The sequence below is a fragment of the Pipistrellus kuhlii genome, unplaced genomic scaffold, assembly GCF_014108245.1.
Source record: "Pipistrellus kuhlii isolate mPipKuh1 unplaced genomic scaffold, mPipKuh1.p scaffold_m20_p_4, whole genome shotgun sequence".
Taxonomy (NCBI): Eukaryota; Metazoa; Chordata; class Mammalia; order Chiroptera; family Vespertilionidae; genus Pipistrellus; species Pipistrellus kuhlii.
This window is the reverse complement of record NW_023425540.1, coordinates 37,631,459-37,649,401: the sequence shown is the minus strand read 5'-3', so window position 1 is coordinate 37,649,401 and position 17,943 is coordinate 37,631,459. Positions and strand designations below refer to the sequence as shown.

Genomic DNA, 17,943 nt, shown 5'->3' with positions numbered 1-17,943 from the left:
GTCACCCATGACACTTTGAAAAAAAGAAAAATTTGGCAACTATATCCCACAGCAGACTCAGATATTAAATCTCAGAGTGGAGAGCCCAACTTGTATATTTCTTTCTTTCTTTTTTTAATAATATATTTTTTATTGATTTCAGAGAGGAAGAGAGAGGGGAGAGAGATAGAAACATCAACGATGAAAAAAGAATCATTGATTGCTGCCTTCTGCACGCCCCCTACTGGGGATCAAGCTGGCAACCCTGGGCATGTGCCCTTGGCCAGGATCGAAACTGGGACCCTTCAGGCCATAGGCTGATGCTCTATCCACTGAGCCAAACCAGCTAGGGCTCATATCTTTCTTTAAGATGCATTGAGAACCAGTGGCCTGCCTAATCCTTTCATGCTCAATTCAATTCCCACCTCTTCCGGAAGCCTTCCCTGACCATGCCAGGGAAGCAGTCGTTCCTGCTAGCCTTTAGGAGTGCACTCAAGGGCGCCTGACACTCGCACCTTATATGTTAGCTCAGAAGCTCTGAGACTTCGAAACCAAGTCCTACCACCTTCTACTCTCAGCCACTAGCACAGTGCCTTGCCCACGGTGACCTTTGTAACTACTTACCAATTATTGGCCCCCGGCTGAAGGGACAAGTGGGACCAAAAATAGATATGGAGCAATGAGGAAAGAAAACCAATACTGGGATCCAAGGCCAGGGGTGGGCCTACCAACAAAGGCCAGCTGCACGAGGGCCGGGCAGGATTGCAAAGGAGCAGGTCCAGCCCAGGTGAGCGCAGAATGGGGTCCTCAGGAGTGGGGAGAGATGCAGTGAGAGACCGTGATGATGCAGAGGGGCTACAAGCTGCATTTCAGCGTTTGGGGAGACAGCTTTCCACCGGAGAAAGGCTGCCATCTGACCCAGGCAAATGACTGGTGCAAAGGTGCTAAAGAAGAGACCCTAGACACGGGTGGGGGCCGGAAGTAAGGTGAAATGAAGAAAAGGGGCTAGAGGAGGAATCCAGAGTTTGGGGGGGAGTGAGCCTCAGAGAGACAGATACACTTCTTGAATCATGTTTTAATCATGCATGACTTCCTTGAGTATCAGACTTACATATTAATTGTCTCTTTTATTCCCTTACCTAATTCCCAAAGTAGCAGGCCCTTTAAAATGGCTGAGCACACGTAAGCAGGGCAGGGAGGGCTGACTGGGATCCTGTCTATTGAGAACTGCCTGTTCTCCCACCGGAGGGAGGACCTGCCTGGGCCAGGCCGGCCAGGCAGGGGCCTTTGAAAAGGACCCAAAGAAAACCCGACAAAGGAGCCTTCTGTTTGGGAACAGGCCCGGGGTGCCTGTTTCATCACAGAACCTTCCATTTCTGCAATTCCACAGGTGATGGATATTTTTTAAGCAGAGGAACTAGATCTTCCTGATAACACAGTCATTGCAACAGACCCACCCTTCCACAGCTGGAGAAGTCCTCCCGCCAGAACATTTTATGAGAAACAAATTAATAAAACTCAACAGTCTTCTGGCTCAGGGGGTCCCTGTCTTCTGGATGGGTGGGTCTCCAGGGAGTGGAGCTCTCAGGCCTCTATGCTCCATGATCTGTGGGCTCTAAGAAGGAAACTACCCAAAATTCCAGCATCTGTGCCTCTCTTCCTGCCCTTAAAATCCTCTGTCCCCAAAGCTCTCCACTTAGTTTTTTGGACACCTGCAAATGTTATACCATGAGCCTGAGGCATAACAACCATTTTCTGTCCGCCCATGTTGAGCAAGCCTTAGCTGTTCTGCATTGAGCTCCTTTAAATGTCTTACAACTATGTGAGATAGGCTTTATAATATTGATTTTATTTTTAAATGTTTTTATTGGTTTTAGAGAGGAAGGAAGTTAAGAGGGGGAGAGAGAGAGAACATCAATGTGAGAGAACTATTGATTGTTTGCTCCCCCAACACACCCCAAGTGGAGATTGAGCCCACAAGCTGGAATGTGCCCTGACCAGGAATCAAACTGATGACCTTTTGGTGCATGGGACGACACTCAACTAACTGAGCCACACTGGCCCACACATATAATACCAATGTTAGAGGGGAGAAAACCAAAGCATTGAAAGGTTAAGCAAGGTGCCCGCTGACATTGGAGGCAAGTTGAAAATAGAGGCTTCTAACCCAGGGCTGTCTGATTGTAATTAATAACAATGATACCAGCTAACATGTGTCTAGCATTTATTACCTGTCAAGCATTGTGTCTCTTCTTTATTTTTATTGAGATGCAATTGACATATAACATTGTGTATCTTTAAGGCATACTTGTTGATTTGATACATGTGTGCATTGCAATATGATTACCACCATAGCCTTAGCTAACACTTCTATCACCTCACATGATTATCTTTTCTTTTTTGTGGTGCAAACAATTAAAATCTGTTCTCTTAGCAACTTAGAAGTTCGTAACGCCGTCTTGTTGTCTATAACCACTATGCTGTGCATTAGATCTGCAGGACTGACTGATTGCAAGTTTGTACCCTCAACACCTCCCCAAGTCACCCAGCCCCAAGCACTATTATAAGCATTCCACATGTGCCCAGACCCAACAGTCCTACAAGCAGCATTCCTGTTATCGTTTCCTCCTTTTACTTAAGACAAACTGCAGTGCAGAGAGATTAAATAACTTGTCTTATGTCACCGTATTCCGGGGCATGGCTGGGTTTGAAGCTAGACAAGTGGTCCCGGCGCTTCCCCACAGGAATCCTGGATCTTCCTTGGCCTGCGTTGGCCTCTCAGTCTTGTTAAAGGGCACCATTACATGGCAATGCGGGATACACAGTGTGATAGGAAATTGAAGTGTTTTAGAGAAATGATTATTAAAGTATTTGGGTTTTTTTTTCTTTTAAGTAGCCTTCATTTTCTTTTTTTAAATATATTTTATTGATTTTTAACAGAGAGAAAGGAAGAGAGATAGAGAGCTAGAAACGTCGATGAGAGAGAAACATCGACCAGCTGCCTCTTGCACAACCCCTACCGGGGATGTGCCCACAACCAAGGTACATGCCCTTGACCGGAATCGAACCTGGGACCCTTCAGTCCGCAGACCGACGTTCTACCACTGAGCCAAACCGGCTTCGGCAGTATTTGGGGTCTTAACAGAGATGTCTGAAGCGCTGAGGGTTCCCAGGGGAGTGTGCACTCTGGGTTGGTCACTAGCAAGTGCAGAAACGGGCCTTGCTCAGGGGGCAGGATGTAAAATTGGAGCGGACAGGATTTTTATGACATGAGGAAATGCTCAGCTCAAGATGTTGAGTGGGGAAAAAAAAGAAAGCTAAAAAGCTGTCTACAGTATGATCTCAGTGATGGGAAAAGATGCATAAAATGATGAAATAAGTGAACTTGCAGGGGTTTGATTTTTTTTAAAATGGTTTTAAACTTTTTTAAGTCAAGAAAAAATTTCATTGAGATACATTTGTCCTCATTCAAAATAGTTCAACAAGGATTTCTGAGCACCTACTGTGCCAGTGGCTCAATGACACAGGTACCTCAGCCTTAACCTCAGCCTTGCCCTGAGAAATCTGTGTTCTGGTACCTGCTGGGCTATCTTTTTTACTTTCTTGATAGTGTCTTTTGATGCACAAAGGTTTTAAATTTTGATGAAGTGTAACTTTTCTATTTTTCTTTTGTTTCTTTAGGGTATCATATCTAAGAATCTATTTCCAAATCCAAGCTTATGAAGATTTATTTCCATATTTCTTCTAAGAGTTTTATAGTTTTAGCTCTTACCATTACAGCTTTAACCAGTTTTGAATTAATTATTCTATATGGTGTGAAGTAAGGGTTCAAGTTACCCTTCCACTTGAGAGTTTTCTATAAAATGATTTGACTGAAGAGTATCAGAAAACCTCCCATTCTGCAAAGTATTTCATCATGAATTTATCTCAGTGGGAAATATATGCTAACGTAAGTTCTCTCAAGATTTAAACTGGAAACGAACCTCTTAAAAGCATTTCCTTACCATCCAACTGCCATGCGAAATGTTTGCTTAGATTACTTTATTAGGAAAAAAATGGCCAACAATTACATCATGGTCCTGCCTAAGGCTTGGACAATAAACTGTGAGATAAGAAACCAACGTTTGCCTCTCTCACTGAATCACTACCTGAAATGGCCTGGGATAATAACTGAACCATCACAGCTGCAGTATGTACTTTGCAAAATGCTATAAACTATTGCTAATAATTTCCATGAAGATTCATGAGACTTGGGGTTTCAAAAATATAATAAAACTGTGTAGTCATAAAATTCAATTTATGCATATGAACAAGCATCTATTACATGGCTTTATTTGCAATGTTGAGAAATGAGAGAAATGAATATATTTTCTCATTGTGATTTCATAAGCTAGCTCCTTATAGTAAATGCACAAACATTCTCCTACATTAAAATGTCAGCAGGTTGTTGGCATTGCTACCTTCAGGCATTGGCAAATTTCCTTTGCTCACGATGTCACGAGCTTAGAAGCTTTGGGAAGCGTTCTGGGCTGAGAGAAAGAGAAGCCATGCGTCTGGACCACCGCCAGTTTCAGACAAAGAATAAGAAAGATTTAACAATTTGTTTTGTAAGCTTGAAATGTTTCTCCTGAATTCCTTTTGCATTATCAGTAGACGTGGTAGTTGCTTTTTTCTTTTGAGGTCTCTGAGGTTAAAATGCACTTTAAAGAATTGTTTATTTTTGAACATGCATATCATCATATTGTCTTTCATCCTCTGCTGAAGTGGCTGCTTTCTATCAGGTCATAGAGAGTTCAGGTTTCTCGGGGAACTCTGCGCTGACAGATAAAATCCTACTTTGGAAGCCAGAGAGATGGTTTCTGATGTTAGCTTTGTTTTTAGGATGTCTTTATTGATTATTTTCTCCATGTTAATTTTGATCCCAATCAATAAATGCATTAAGAGTTGCACTGGAACTTTATTTTGACTTGGAGATCAATAATCCCATTAGAATTTGAAGGCCTTATCTGGTTTCCAAAGTTATAAAGGTTTCCAAGGCAATATTTTGTAGAACTGCAAAAGTGTAACCCAGGAGACGTAACATTTCCTTTAACTTGTTTTTAAGTTGTTGAATGAGCTAATGAGGCAAGGCTAATGAGGATATGATTTAGATCACGGGCGCATCTCACATGTCCCCATAATAAGGGACAATGATATTTGATTCAAGCCAACCCCGATAAACTTCTACAGAGTCTCCCAGCCTCCATCAGAACCTGGGTCATGAAATCTGCTGGGAGAGTCTTTCTCACAGCCTGTTCAGGCTGACATTTTCCATTTGGCTGGAAAGCGTTCAGTACAGCAGTATTTATCAGCACTATCTCATGTTGGTGTAATTCAAGTGATTGAGACAGAAGTTGGCATCTTCTCGTGCCTGCAGGCCTGTCCTTGGCTTGGGTGCCAAAGAAGGTGCACCTGGGCCCACCTCCACAATCTGGTGCCAAAAGAAGGGTTTTGACACAGATCTTTGAAGTTTGGGGGGAGGGGGGGAATGGTGTTCCAGTTTTGCATATATGTGGCCTAAGGCCCTTTCTGCTCTGAGGGATAGGAATCTGGTCGCATGTCCCATGTTCACGGCCTCTGTGGTTGGTACATTCTGCCAAGCATTACCCAGCCTAGAAAACTGGAGTCACCCTTAACCTTCTTTTCTTCACAGACCAGCCAGTTGGTGCTGTAAGCCCATGACGGCCAGTGACCTGGGTCCCCATCCCCACACTCCTGGAAGACAGATCTCTCCATTCCTGCTCTTGCTCTCACTGAACCCATCTCCTTGCGTAGCAAGCACAGCAATCTTTCTAAAACAAGATCTGGCCATTTCTGAGATTTAAAACCTTCAGTGGCTCCTTGGGGATCTCAGGTGGAACTTCATAGGACTTTGGGGGTAATTTTCCACGAATTTTGTTGACATTTTGTCAGGGTACCACCCCTCCTCCCCAAGTCATTCCTTCTCACCTCTCAATTCTCCTCTCCCTGTGTCCCATCACGAGCTCTCGGTTGCTTTGGGGGCCTTTGTGCGCGCAGCCTCCCTTGTCTGGGTGGACTGTACCCTACCTACACCCTCTGAATTTCTACCTGTCCTTGAAACAGTATCATAACTAACTCCCAGGGAACCTTCTCTGACAGGCTCTCCTCCCACTGCTTGTTTCCAGTGCTGACGGGCTCCAGCGGCACCTGTGCTTATCTTTGGAACAGTGCTTTTACCTAGATCCACCTCTCTCATTCCCAAAACCTGGGTGCCTGTAGAGGACTGGGACAGACACACTTTATGTCCCTAAGCTCAGTACAGTCTATTAGATGAATGTTATATTAATATATTAGAGCTATTTTATTTAATTCTGGTCCCACTGGCAATTAAAATAGGCATTGCTCTTCATTGAACTACATCCATTCACTGGATTTTAGATTCTCTGAGGATGGAGTTCATGCTTAGTTATGGTTGTATCCCTCTTACACACAGCAGATGTTTACTGCAGTTATTTCTGAATAGCACAACCATTTCTCCTAGCATTTTTGGGGGGGTCTTAATTTCTTTTTAAAATTAAGATATTCCTCACATGTCATAAAATCTACTCATTTCAAATATATAGTTCAGTTGTTTTTAGTATATTAAGAGTTGAGCAGCCATCACCACAATCTAATTTTAGGACACTTTTGCCCCCTCCCCAAAATAAGTTACACACATTTTCAAACACATCTCACTTCCCTCTACCCCCAACCTCCTCTCTAGCCCTAGGCAACTGGTAATCTATTTTCTGTCTCTATAGATTTGCATATTTTAGACATTTATATAAATGAAATCATATAACATACAGCTTTTCACTACTGGCTTCTTTTACTTAGCATAATGTTTTCAAAGTTCATCTGGATTGTAGCATAAACCAGGGCTTTATTTTTATGGCTGAAAATGAAATGAATGTATATGAATAGTAAAATAAATGTATAGACAACTTTTTGCTTGTTCCTTTATCAGTTCATGGGTATCTGGCTTTTCACTTTGTCTATTATGAAGAATATTGCTTGAACATTTGTGTATAGGTTTTTCTGTAGACAGGTTTTTATTTCTCTTCAGCATATATCAAGAGAGGAATGTCTGGAACACATGGTAATTCTATGTTTCACTTTTTAAGGAAATAGCAACTGTTTCTCAAAGTTGCTGCACTACTTACAATCTTATAAGCAAGGTATGAAGGTTTTAATTTCTCCACATTCTTATTAACAAATGTTATTATCTGCCTTCTTTATCTTTTTCATACTGGCACAAATAGTGTGGTTTTCATTTGCATTACCCCATTAAATATGATGTTGAGCATTTTTCAGGTACTTATTGACCATTTGTATAATTCTTTGGAAAAATTATCTCTTCAGATTCTTTGCCCATTTTTAAAATTGCACTGTCTTTTCATTATTGACTTCCCTATCAGATACATGTTTTGCAAATACTTACTTCTATTCTATGGTTTTCCCTTTCCCCACATGAATGGTATTCTCTTGTCACACAAAAGTTTTTACTTTTTATGAAGTACAATTTATGGGTGTGTTTTTTTGTTGCTTGTGATTTTGATGTCATACCTAAGAAATTATGGCCTAACCCAAGATCATGAAGATTTACTTCGATATGTTCTTCTAGGAGTTGTATAACTTAGCTTTGACATTTAGGTCAATGATCCATTTTGAGCTAATATTTTTGTATGGTATGAGTTAGGGGTTTTATTCATTCTTTTGCATGTGTATGCGCATGTCTACTTGTCCCATTTATTGAAAAGACATTTCTGCATTGAAATGTCTTGTACTCTTGTTCAATATCAGTTAATCATAAATGTGAGAGTTTATTTCTGGACTTTCAATTTTATTCCATTGATTTAGATGTGACAGTATCATCATCATGAAAACTAAATTTTTGAGAAGTTAAATGACTTGCCTAAAATTATTTAGTAAGTAATCATGGAGCAAGTGGAATTCATACACAGTCACTAGGAAATGAGAACCCATGGTCTTTTCATAACTATGATCTTTCCTTATCATGTATCTAGTGAGCACAAACTACAAGGTAGTGGAGGGATTTGAATTAATTAATATCAAACTTTTGTTTTCATGACACTCTAGGAAACTAAAGAGGAACTTATATAAGTTTTCACCTGAGGCTATTTTTTCCCCATTGATCTTTAGCGAGAATGGGAGGGAGAGAGAAAGGGAGGAAAGGAAAGAGGGAAGGAGAAAAACATTGATGTGAGAGAGACACATGGACTGGTTGCCTCCCACACTTGCCCTGCCCAGGGGCAGGGATTGAGCCTGCAACCTAGGTATGTGTCCTGGACTGGGAATCCAGCCTGTGACCATCCTGGGTCAGTGCTCTAACCACTGAACACCAGCCAGGGCTTATATACACTACTTTTAAGACAGTTGCCTACCAGCAAAATCTGACAGAATATTTAAAGATCTTACTCTTCAGCAATAAAAACTAGTTTTATGGTTCATTTTAATTACATGGCTTATGCTATTCTCATCTGTATGACTTTAAAGGTTATAGAACATTATTTTGTGTAATTAGCATAGCACAATGCCATTCTGTTGGAAGAAAAACTAGAACTCATCTAAATAGTGTAGGTTGGCCTTGCTCTTAATTCTTGTTTTCATTGAATCCTTTCCCAAGGTTGTTCTGACATGAACTCAGGCCATAGTTGTCAAGTGTGTTCTACATGAAATAACAGATTTAGAATTGAGAAAGATTTGTGAAGCCAGTGAAAAAAATGTCGTCTTGTTGTTGGTTTTTGTTTGCATAATTTGTTTGAGATTCCTTCATTTTTCTTTTCTTAATTGGGGTCACAGAGAGTATCCTGGGGGTCCCGGCAGACGTTAAGTTCAGGTAATGCAGTTTCAGCCAAGATAGAAACACAGTCTAGACACTTCTGTTATCTCTTGTCAACTTTTTACCTTCTCTGCTCCACAGGGCAGGAGCGTATTGCTTTCTCTCAGTGAAGATGCTGCACCTAGAAGTGTAGATTGTCCAGTGTTTCTTTTGTAAGAATTTCCATGATTCAATTCCTCTCAGAAGTCAGTGCCAGGAAAAAGTTTGCCTAACTTGAGGATCAACTATGGTTCTTTCATCAGATCGTGGGAACTATTTTATTCTTTGCATGTCGTTCTTACCTTGGCTCTGGAAAGCTAATGTTAATGCTCAGCTATGGTCAACGGAACCTTGCTAAGAAGATCCCGTACTTCCTGTTATTTTAAATAACGAGCCACCCCAAGACCATTTGGAAGTAGTCAGAAAAATTAATAATACTCGATGTTTTTATTATCAATAGAAAATAATATACATTCTAATTCTAGCAGTATGTGAAAACAAGGTGCCCAAGTACTGGTAGTTTTACAGATATGCACGCTGGTGCTTCTTGTTTTAAGGAAGAGGACTGGCAGAGAAAGTAAGAGGAAAAACGTTCCTTACAGGCAAGGTTTGCAGATTGAAGACTACATTTTTTAGTCTGGGCCAGATGAGGACAAGCATCCTCTTTGCAGTGCATAAATAAAAAAATAAATAAATGGCAGTAGTTTTTTCAAATTCTCGTCTTTACATTGCTATTAAATCATGCTGAGTGAGCATTTCTCAAATTTTATTGTAGGCACTAATGAGGGTAATAGTTTTGAGAGCAACACACAAGTCATCATAGAAAAAGACAAAGCTAGAAACACAAGTCAGAGACCAGAGGCACAGCACGGCCGCTTTAAAGGTCTGACCCTCTCTTTCTCTGGGTGCTTTCATGCTTGTCAGGAATACCGTTTAGAAGCTAATCCCCCAAGCGTCTTTGTATTATGGACCTCTTCGGAGAGAAAGTTTTGTAATCCAGAAAAATGTCTGTAGGTGAAGACTGGAAGCAAGTAAAGATTCAGCGAATTGCGTTTGCCCATTAACATGTTATTGAGCGGCCAAGAATGTTGCATAAATTGCATGCAACCTATAAAGTGATATTGCAGTAAAACAGTCTCACTATATGGAAATTTCCACCTCACTTCAGGGGTAAGTTCATTTGGACGAGGGCCAGATGGATTTGTTCATGGTGGTGGTGACATAATAGGAGGAAATGAGCGGAGCACCTTCTTGGGTTGAGTTTAACCAGAGTCACGTGGAGTCGAGTTTTGGAACCAGAGGCAGGAAAGCAGACTCCTGCTCTAGAAGTTAGTAGCAAATTAAAGTTATTGCTTCATTTCTAGAAGGAAGGAAGGCCAAGAGGGAGAGACCATGGCCTGAAGATAAAAGTGGCCAACAGTCCTCAGATTTTACCAGGAGAGAGGAAATGCCCAAAGTTCTGAGAGTTTGTTTCTCCCATGACTTAGTCGAGGTGAATTTTGAGGGCCGTGTTTCTCCTTGGCTCTGTTGTTGAGGTTGTCGTTAATAGATATGAGTAGAAAATGGACGTATTTTTTCTATAGAGCATTGAGATTTTCTTTATCAGGAGCTCATGACCCCTTGTATATGACTTGGTCCCCCTGCTGCCCGTTACGTGCCGACTGGTACTTGTAATACTTGTTCCTAATTAGGGACATTTAGCTATCCTCATTTACCAGACAGCCTAACACCTTGGTAACAGGATTTCAATAAAAAAGGAGGAAATTATTTTTTGTTTGTACAGCCTTCATTCTCACTCTTGACTTAAAAACTTCCAGTTTGGAAGCAGAAATTGAAATATGACATGGCGTCTGTCACCCGTAGACCAGAACACTGACTTTAATAGGCAGAGTCCTTTTTAATCAGGAGAGCCCTTCAAGTTTTTGTGCTCAAAATTGCCATTTATCCACCCATACCTGTGAAGGAAAATGGAGTCTTATAATTTTAGATGGCTTCTTTATACAATTCGACCCATGGACTAAGAAGAGCAGAATGATAATTTTAAGAGACTGATTCTTCATAGGACCCCTAGTTGGTGAACTGCAATTTTGCTGGTTTTCCTGAAGATATTTGCAGTTGAAATAATTTAATGTTATATGTGATTTTTAAAGGACATTGATTTTCAAGCTTGTGGCTAGCGCTGAAATTCTGTGATCACAGTATAAGGAAATTTCAGTCTCTCAAAATGGGTAGTGGTGGATTTGAAAGGCAGTGTGTTTTGAAGGTGAACAGGTAAATTTAATCTTTCGCATGCAAACAATCGTGAAAATGCATCAAATGTGTCTGCTGTAAGTGCTTTTATTTAAATCCCAAACAGATTCCTTCTCAGAATAGGAAACACAAAGCGTTCACAGGTGGAAAATGTCTGCCCTGTTGCTGTAAGTTACACCAGGTGGGGAATAATGTTCAGGAGACTGAGTGGTCTGCACAGGCAAGTACTTACATTCGGAATCACATTTCGCCAGGCCTAGGGTAATTTTACCTTATGGCCCATCCGATGGCTCATAATTATCTTCCAAGACCTTGTCATTTGACCAAACTTGGCAGGTTCCCTTTAATTTCTTCTTCATTTATGCCTCATAGTAAGTGTTTCTTGAAAATGTAGCCGTAGTGCATGATAGAAGCAGCATTACCATCTCCCAAAGTTTCTGCTGTCACCCTTCTTTCCCCCGGTCTGCCTGTCCAGAGAACGGAGCAGGTACTTTCTTCTCAGATTATACCTTGTATCCTGTCTCTCCTTCTCTATTCTTCCTTCCCTTCCAATCCCTAGTTTGTTGATTCCTACGAAGTGTACTTGATCTATTCTTCAGGTCCAAATGATCCTATCTGGGGACACTTGCTTTGATTTGAGCCCAAATAGCAATAAACATGGTTCTGAGAAAACTCTTTGTTTTTGTTGTTGTTGCAGACGTTTAGCTCTCCTCATTCATCAGATGGTTTACTGGTGTTAGAGCACAGCAGGAAGATTCACATGGCTCCAGGTGGTGTTTTAAACGTCATTCCAATGGTAGGCTGAGTGACCTGTAGTCTGGACAGACTGCCAAACTCCAAGAGTTTCAGCATTTCCTTCATTACAGAATGAACTTCATGATCTGATCAAGCCTGAGACCTCAGGGACATAATTATCTCTCCTCTCTTATCTTCCTGAAGCTTCATGGAAATACATCTCTCAGAGCCTCTCTGTATCTGCTTCATCTGATGTGGGACAGACAGCGCCGGCTATCTTACTGCAGATCTCCTGCTGGGGATAACGGCGATCTCCTGGCACAGGCGCTTGTTGGTGTGGAAGTCATTGCCCAGGTACTGCTCCATGATGGCCCTGGCTGTCTTCTTCACTGTCATGGTATGAACTCGGTCCGTCTTGGTGGGTCCCTGGTGAACAAGCCTGAGAAAACTTTAGTTGTAGATCCCAAGTGGTTCTCCTGTGAATTTAATAGCACAGGGGATACATGGGTATAAATTCCCTAATTTACACATTCCAAGTAGGCCTTTGCTATGTCAAACATTGTGAAGATACAAAACGTAAGGCTCAACCTTAGCCCTCAAAGAGGGTAAAATATAGCCCTAGCTGGTTTGGCTCAGTGGGTAGAGCATCGGCCTGCAGACTGAAGGGTCCCGGGTTCAATTCTGACCAGGGGCACATGCCTGGGTTGTGGGCTTGGTCCTCAGTGTGGGGTGTGCAGGAGGCAGCCAATCAGTGATTCTCTCTCATCATTGATGTTTCTGTCTCTCCCTCCCTATCCCTTCCTCTCTGAAATCAATAAAAATATATTTTAGAAAAAGAGAATAAAATGTAGTTGCAGCATCAATTCAAGTTGCATCCATATGAAATGTGTAACACCACCAAATACAAACCATCTGTGATGCCCTGTTCAAGTATCCACATCCATGAGGCAGACATTTTTGTGTTTCTCTTGGTTCACTGATGCATCCCCGTGCCTGGACTGTCCCTGGCACAAGGTGGGTGCTCACTGGATGTGCGGAATGAAGTACAGTCTGCTTCTTAAGCATAGAAGTAAGTACAGTCTGGTCTGACCCGGCATATTTCTGTAATGAGAGCATATGTAACACAGATTAGCTCATTCATTATTGATTAGGGAAAGGATATTAGTAAAATGGGGTGGTGGAATTGGCCACATGCAATTGTTCTCAGCACCTCATATTTTGCACCATTAAGAGCTGCTGCAAGCAAAACACACAGCAGAATGCGATTTGTGGAGAGCACCCAGTGCTATGCCTGATGCCTACTCACTCTTGGATTGATTTAGCCACGAGCTCTAACTTGGAAAAGCTTATTGGGAAGAAGGAATGTACCTCTTATTTGTACATTTTGTGCTTATCTTCCTAACTCTGCACCCTCAAACAGCTTTCCTTCCACCTCCTCATCCATTACCTCATTTTTCATAAAGGTCAGGCCCTATATTTATGTTTACTATAATATTTCTTAGGAATTTAACATGTCTCATAAATTCTTGCTGGAATGGTTTTTTGGAATGATTACTGGGGTAGAGTGTGTGTGTGTGTGTGTGTGCTTGTGTGTGTGCACTGAAGTCCTGTTCTACCAAGGGAACTTCACTAGATACTTGGGGGATGCAAAGAAATATAAGACTTAGGCCTTCGAATAATTCCAGCCCTGTTGTGAAGACTGTCCCGGTAAGCCTTGTGCATTAGGCCTGCAATAAGTACTTATTTGCATTAGTCTGCTAGGGCTGCCATAACGAAATACACAGAGCGGGCGGCTTAACGCACAGAAAGGTATTTTCTCACAGTTCTGGAGACTGGACGCCCACGAGCATGGTGTTGGCAGGTTGTCTTTTTCTGAGGCGTCTCTCCTCAGGTGGCAGAGAGCCACCTCGCACTGTGTCTTCACCTGGTTTCTCCTGTGCACGAGGGCATCCCTGGTGTCTCTCTTTTTAAAATTTTGACTTTTATTTTTTGTTTTTATTGAATTTCTTGGGTGACTTTGGTTGATAAAATTATATAGGTTTCAGGTGTATAATTCTGTAACGCATCATCTGTATATTGAATTGTGTTCACCGCTCCAGGAACGGTTGCTGTTTTTTTTAAGTGTTCTGGTTGCAAGATTACATACCCTGTTTCCCCGAAAATAAGACACTGTCTTATATTAATTTTTTCTCCCAAAGTTGCGCTAGGTCTTATTTTCAGGGGATGTCTTATCTTTCCATGCGCTAGGTCTTATTTTCGGAGGATGTCTTATTTTCGGGGAAACACGGTAGCTTTTGAGTAGTTTTTTCCCCCATAAACCTTGTTATTTCTAGTGAGTGATTTTAAAAAATGGGAAGAACGCACACATCCTTTTATAGAAGAAATGTATTACAAACTGCATTTGCAATAAAGATAAGCGGAGACTTGGCTGTGAGAGAGATGGAAGAGAGCATTCCGGTTCTGGTAAGAGCATAAGAAACTCCCACGTGGATACAGTATGGAACCTTCGAGGGGAGGGGAGGATGCCCGGCTGGTGAGAGCACCCAGCTCCCGGGAGCGGGAGTGGGTAGGTAGATGGCTTGGAATAGAAAAGTTTCTCAGTGATTCAGAATTGTTCTGTGTCAGAGTGCTTCTAGAACAGGAAGTGGCCTGCTTAAGCAAACCTTTAACCTGTAGGCTTGTACAGACGGATCCAGGCAAAGAGGGGAGCAAGGAGGAGGCCCCTGAAAACAGGATGCCTCTAGAGAACACCGAGAACCAGGCAGTGGTCTTGCAGAGGACGGGGCTACAGGAACGACCTTGACAGTGAAGAATCAATGGGATCGCCTATGGGAAATGAAGGGGAGAGGTCATGCGACTAAGAGCAGGTGTTCCAGACGATGGGCTGAGAAGTCAGGGACAGGAGGCAGGGAAAAAGAGAAGAAGGGTTTGCTTGGCTAAGTGCCAACTCCCTACCTGTAAATCACAAGGACTATTGCCACCTTAACGCGGGCCCTTGAACTCTGTGCTCTTTGCTCCGGGTCGGTGTTGGTTGTTAGTGAGCTCCCTCTCTGGGCAAGGATTCTTTTGGAAATTCACCCTGAAACCTCAATTTGAGGCAGGGAGGATAGTCATCCCCAAGCAGTCTATTTACAAACATAATTCCAGACGGTTCTCCCTGAGTGCCTAACCCAGAGACTCCCAGGTCAAGGAAACTTAGCCCCGCGCGCGCGCTCGTCCTCTCCGGAGAGGAAAGCGAGCGCGGGGTCCAGGCAGCCTCGCTCCCGCTTCGGATTCCCGGGATCGCCCATCGGACACTTCCCGCCCGGGCCCCCGCCTGGGGGAGGGCCCCGCGCCCTCCGGGCCGGCTGTCCGCCAGAGCGGAGTCCGCCTCCCGCCCCGACGCCGCCCGGGCGCTGCGCTCTGCTCCGGAGCCGGGTGTCCCCTCAGTCCCCGGAGGGTCCCCGCGCGCCCGGGGGCCTGGACTGGGCTCCGGAGGCGCCGCCGGACGGAGGGGCGCAGCGGCCGGCTCCCAGGCCCCCTCCCCTCCCCCGGGGATCCCCTTTCCCCAAACCCGCCCGGGCCCCGCAGGACACTCCGCTCCGGAGGCCGGGCCTGCCCCGCCCGCGCGCCCGCGCCGGGGGAGTCCCCAGCCCACCCCTCCCCCGGACGCCCGCCCGGGAGAGAGCGGGACGGGCGGCGATGGTGACTGGGCAGCGGCGCGGGGCCGGTCCGGGGCGGGGAGGCGCGGCGGCCGCTTTCTTCCTCCGCCCCCGCCTCTGTCTCCTCCCTCCGCGCTCCGGCGGCGGCCCAGGTCCGCGCTCCGGCTCTCCCGCTCCTCCACCCCCACCACGGACCCTCTCCCCACCCCACCCCCGCGCCCCCTCCTCCCGCCGCCGCCTCTCTCCTCCCTCCTCCTCTCCCTCCTCCTCCTTCCCAGCGCCGGCGGGGCCCGGGAGCGGCTGCAGGAGGCGTAACGGGAAGCCCCGCTGGGCAGGCTGCGCGCTCCGGACGCCGAGCCGGGCGGTGAGTGGAGCCGGACCCGGCGCCCGGGGAGGGGGAGCGGCGGCCCGGGCGGCGGGGCTGGGGGTCCCCGCGGTGGTGCCGGCGGAGCCCGGACGGGTGCGCGGCCACTGGAGCGGGAACTCCGCTCCGGCGCCCCGGAGCCCGCGGGGAGGGCAGGGGACCGGGCGGGGAGCTGCAGGGACGGGTGTTGGACCCGGGGAAAGGGGGGGAACGGCTGTTTCTGCCCTCACTGCCGCGGCCGCCGGCGGCAGGAGTGGAAAAAAGTTTTGCCTGGAACTGCGATCCCCGGGAAGCCGGCGCGACCGGCGGCACGCGGGTCTGGGGCGCAGCTCGGCGGGTCTGGGGCCGCGCCCGGGGGCTTGGTCTGCGGTTTGCGGGTCACGCCGGCCACAGACATCAGCTGCTCCTCGGATCTGGGCTGCATGTTTGTGGGCAGCCAGTGATTTGGGGTGCGGGCTGCAGGGGGAGGGCGGCGGGTGGGGAAGACCACATCTGGAATGGGTGGGCACAACCCAGTGGGGCGAAGGACCGGTGGGGAGACTGTGGAAGTTTCTGGGTATTTTTAGATACAAAGGCCCCCCCCCCCCCCTTTCTCTCCCCTTCCACTCAGCGGTCTAGTGTGCTTTTTTTCTACCATCCCGTTCCACTTATATTTCAGGCGGGTCATGAATTTCAGGAGCGTCCACGAACTCTTTCAATGGGAGTCCAGACCAGGTCGGATCCCATCTCCCCCCCCCCCCCCCCCCCCCCCCCCCCCCCCCCCCCCGCCCCCCCAGTCCTCGCTCCCATCCCGGGCATTTCCTGTATTTCCCGTTTTCTCTACTTGGATTGTGTGCGTGCCTGTAGGTTGCTATCAGTGACCCACATGGACAAGCAGAAACTGTTTGAAATCGCCAAGCGGCCTCTTAGACAAATGTGCCTGAACCGGAGGGGGAGGGGCGGGGAGGGACCAAGGGCGAGGAGCAGGGAGAGCCCAGTCCTGGGAGTTCAGCCTGAGTCACCCAGTGGGATGGGACCTTTGTGGGACCTTTGTCGTCTGCAGGTTACTTTTACTTCACCCGCTCCGAGCGCTCCCAGCCACGATCGAATGTTCATTTCTTTGGCACTGCCCTTTCCGCATCTTTTCTGCCGGTCCTCTTTAAAAAAAAAAAGTTTCCTTTTCAAAGTTAAGAGATAGGGAACGCATGCTGGTGGGGGAGATGAAATGCTTTAAAGATAGGGAGAAGAAATAAAACCCAAGATTCTCATTTCCTTTTTGCTGTCACACTGTGATAGCCTCGTTATTCATCCATGTCAGGAATCTGATGCTGATGAGATGATAGTTGAGGGGTTTGAAGTAATACCAGATAAAGCCCGATGTTACAGTAACATTTTCCCCAAGGAGTCACAGGGAGAGCAGGTGTGTGGCTGCTGTGGTTTGCAAAGGGTGCAGCAAACATTGTATACTAAAAAAGGAGACAGTGCACCTCACTAGAGAAGATGGGGGTGGGGAGCGGGAATCCTCTGTCTTCAGAGCGGCCCAATTAGGAAGAATAATTACACTGCAAATAAACATTCTTGAATATAATTTGAGTCATGATACCTAAATCAGTAATTTGTCAATAGGAAGGAACCAAGGATATTTGTGGATGAGAGCAATGTGATGCCTTCTGGTAAAATGTAGATTGTTCACCCATGTGATGGGCCCAGAATGGATGGCATCTGCCTACAGAGATGCGGGGACTGATGATTAAAGAGATTTTACGGAATATAGTGTTCGGGCAAGGCAGGAAGGAGAAATCCATGTAGAGACAGAAAAACAATATATAGAAAAGTATATATTTCTTTTTAATGAGGAATATATACATATATATTTATAAAAGTTGAGAAGCTATAAATATACATATATGTATATATGTATATATGTATATATGTATATATATGTGTATATATAAAAGTTGAGAAGTTATATATATATATGTATACACACACATATATATATATGTATATATGCATATATATAGTTTCTCAACTTTTTTTATTGCCAAGAATTGACAAAGTAGGAGACCAAAAATAGGAGACCCAAATTGAGGTTGTTGAGGCCCCAGAGTGCC

The 17,943-nt window shown here is 44.9% G+C and overlaps 1 pseudogene; it reads right to left on the bottom strand.

The window, feature by feature from the left end:
• Positions 1 to 11,800: 11,800 nt before the first annotated feature.
• On the bottom strand, positions 11,801 to 16,274 carry LOC118703082 (annotated as a pseudogene).
• Positions 16,275 to 17,943: the final 1,669 nt, after the last annotated feature.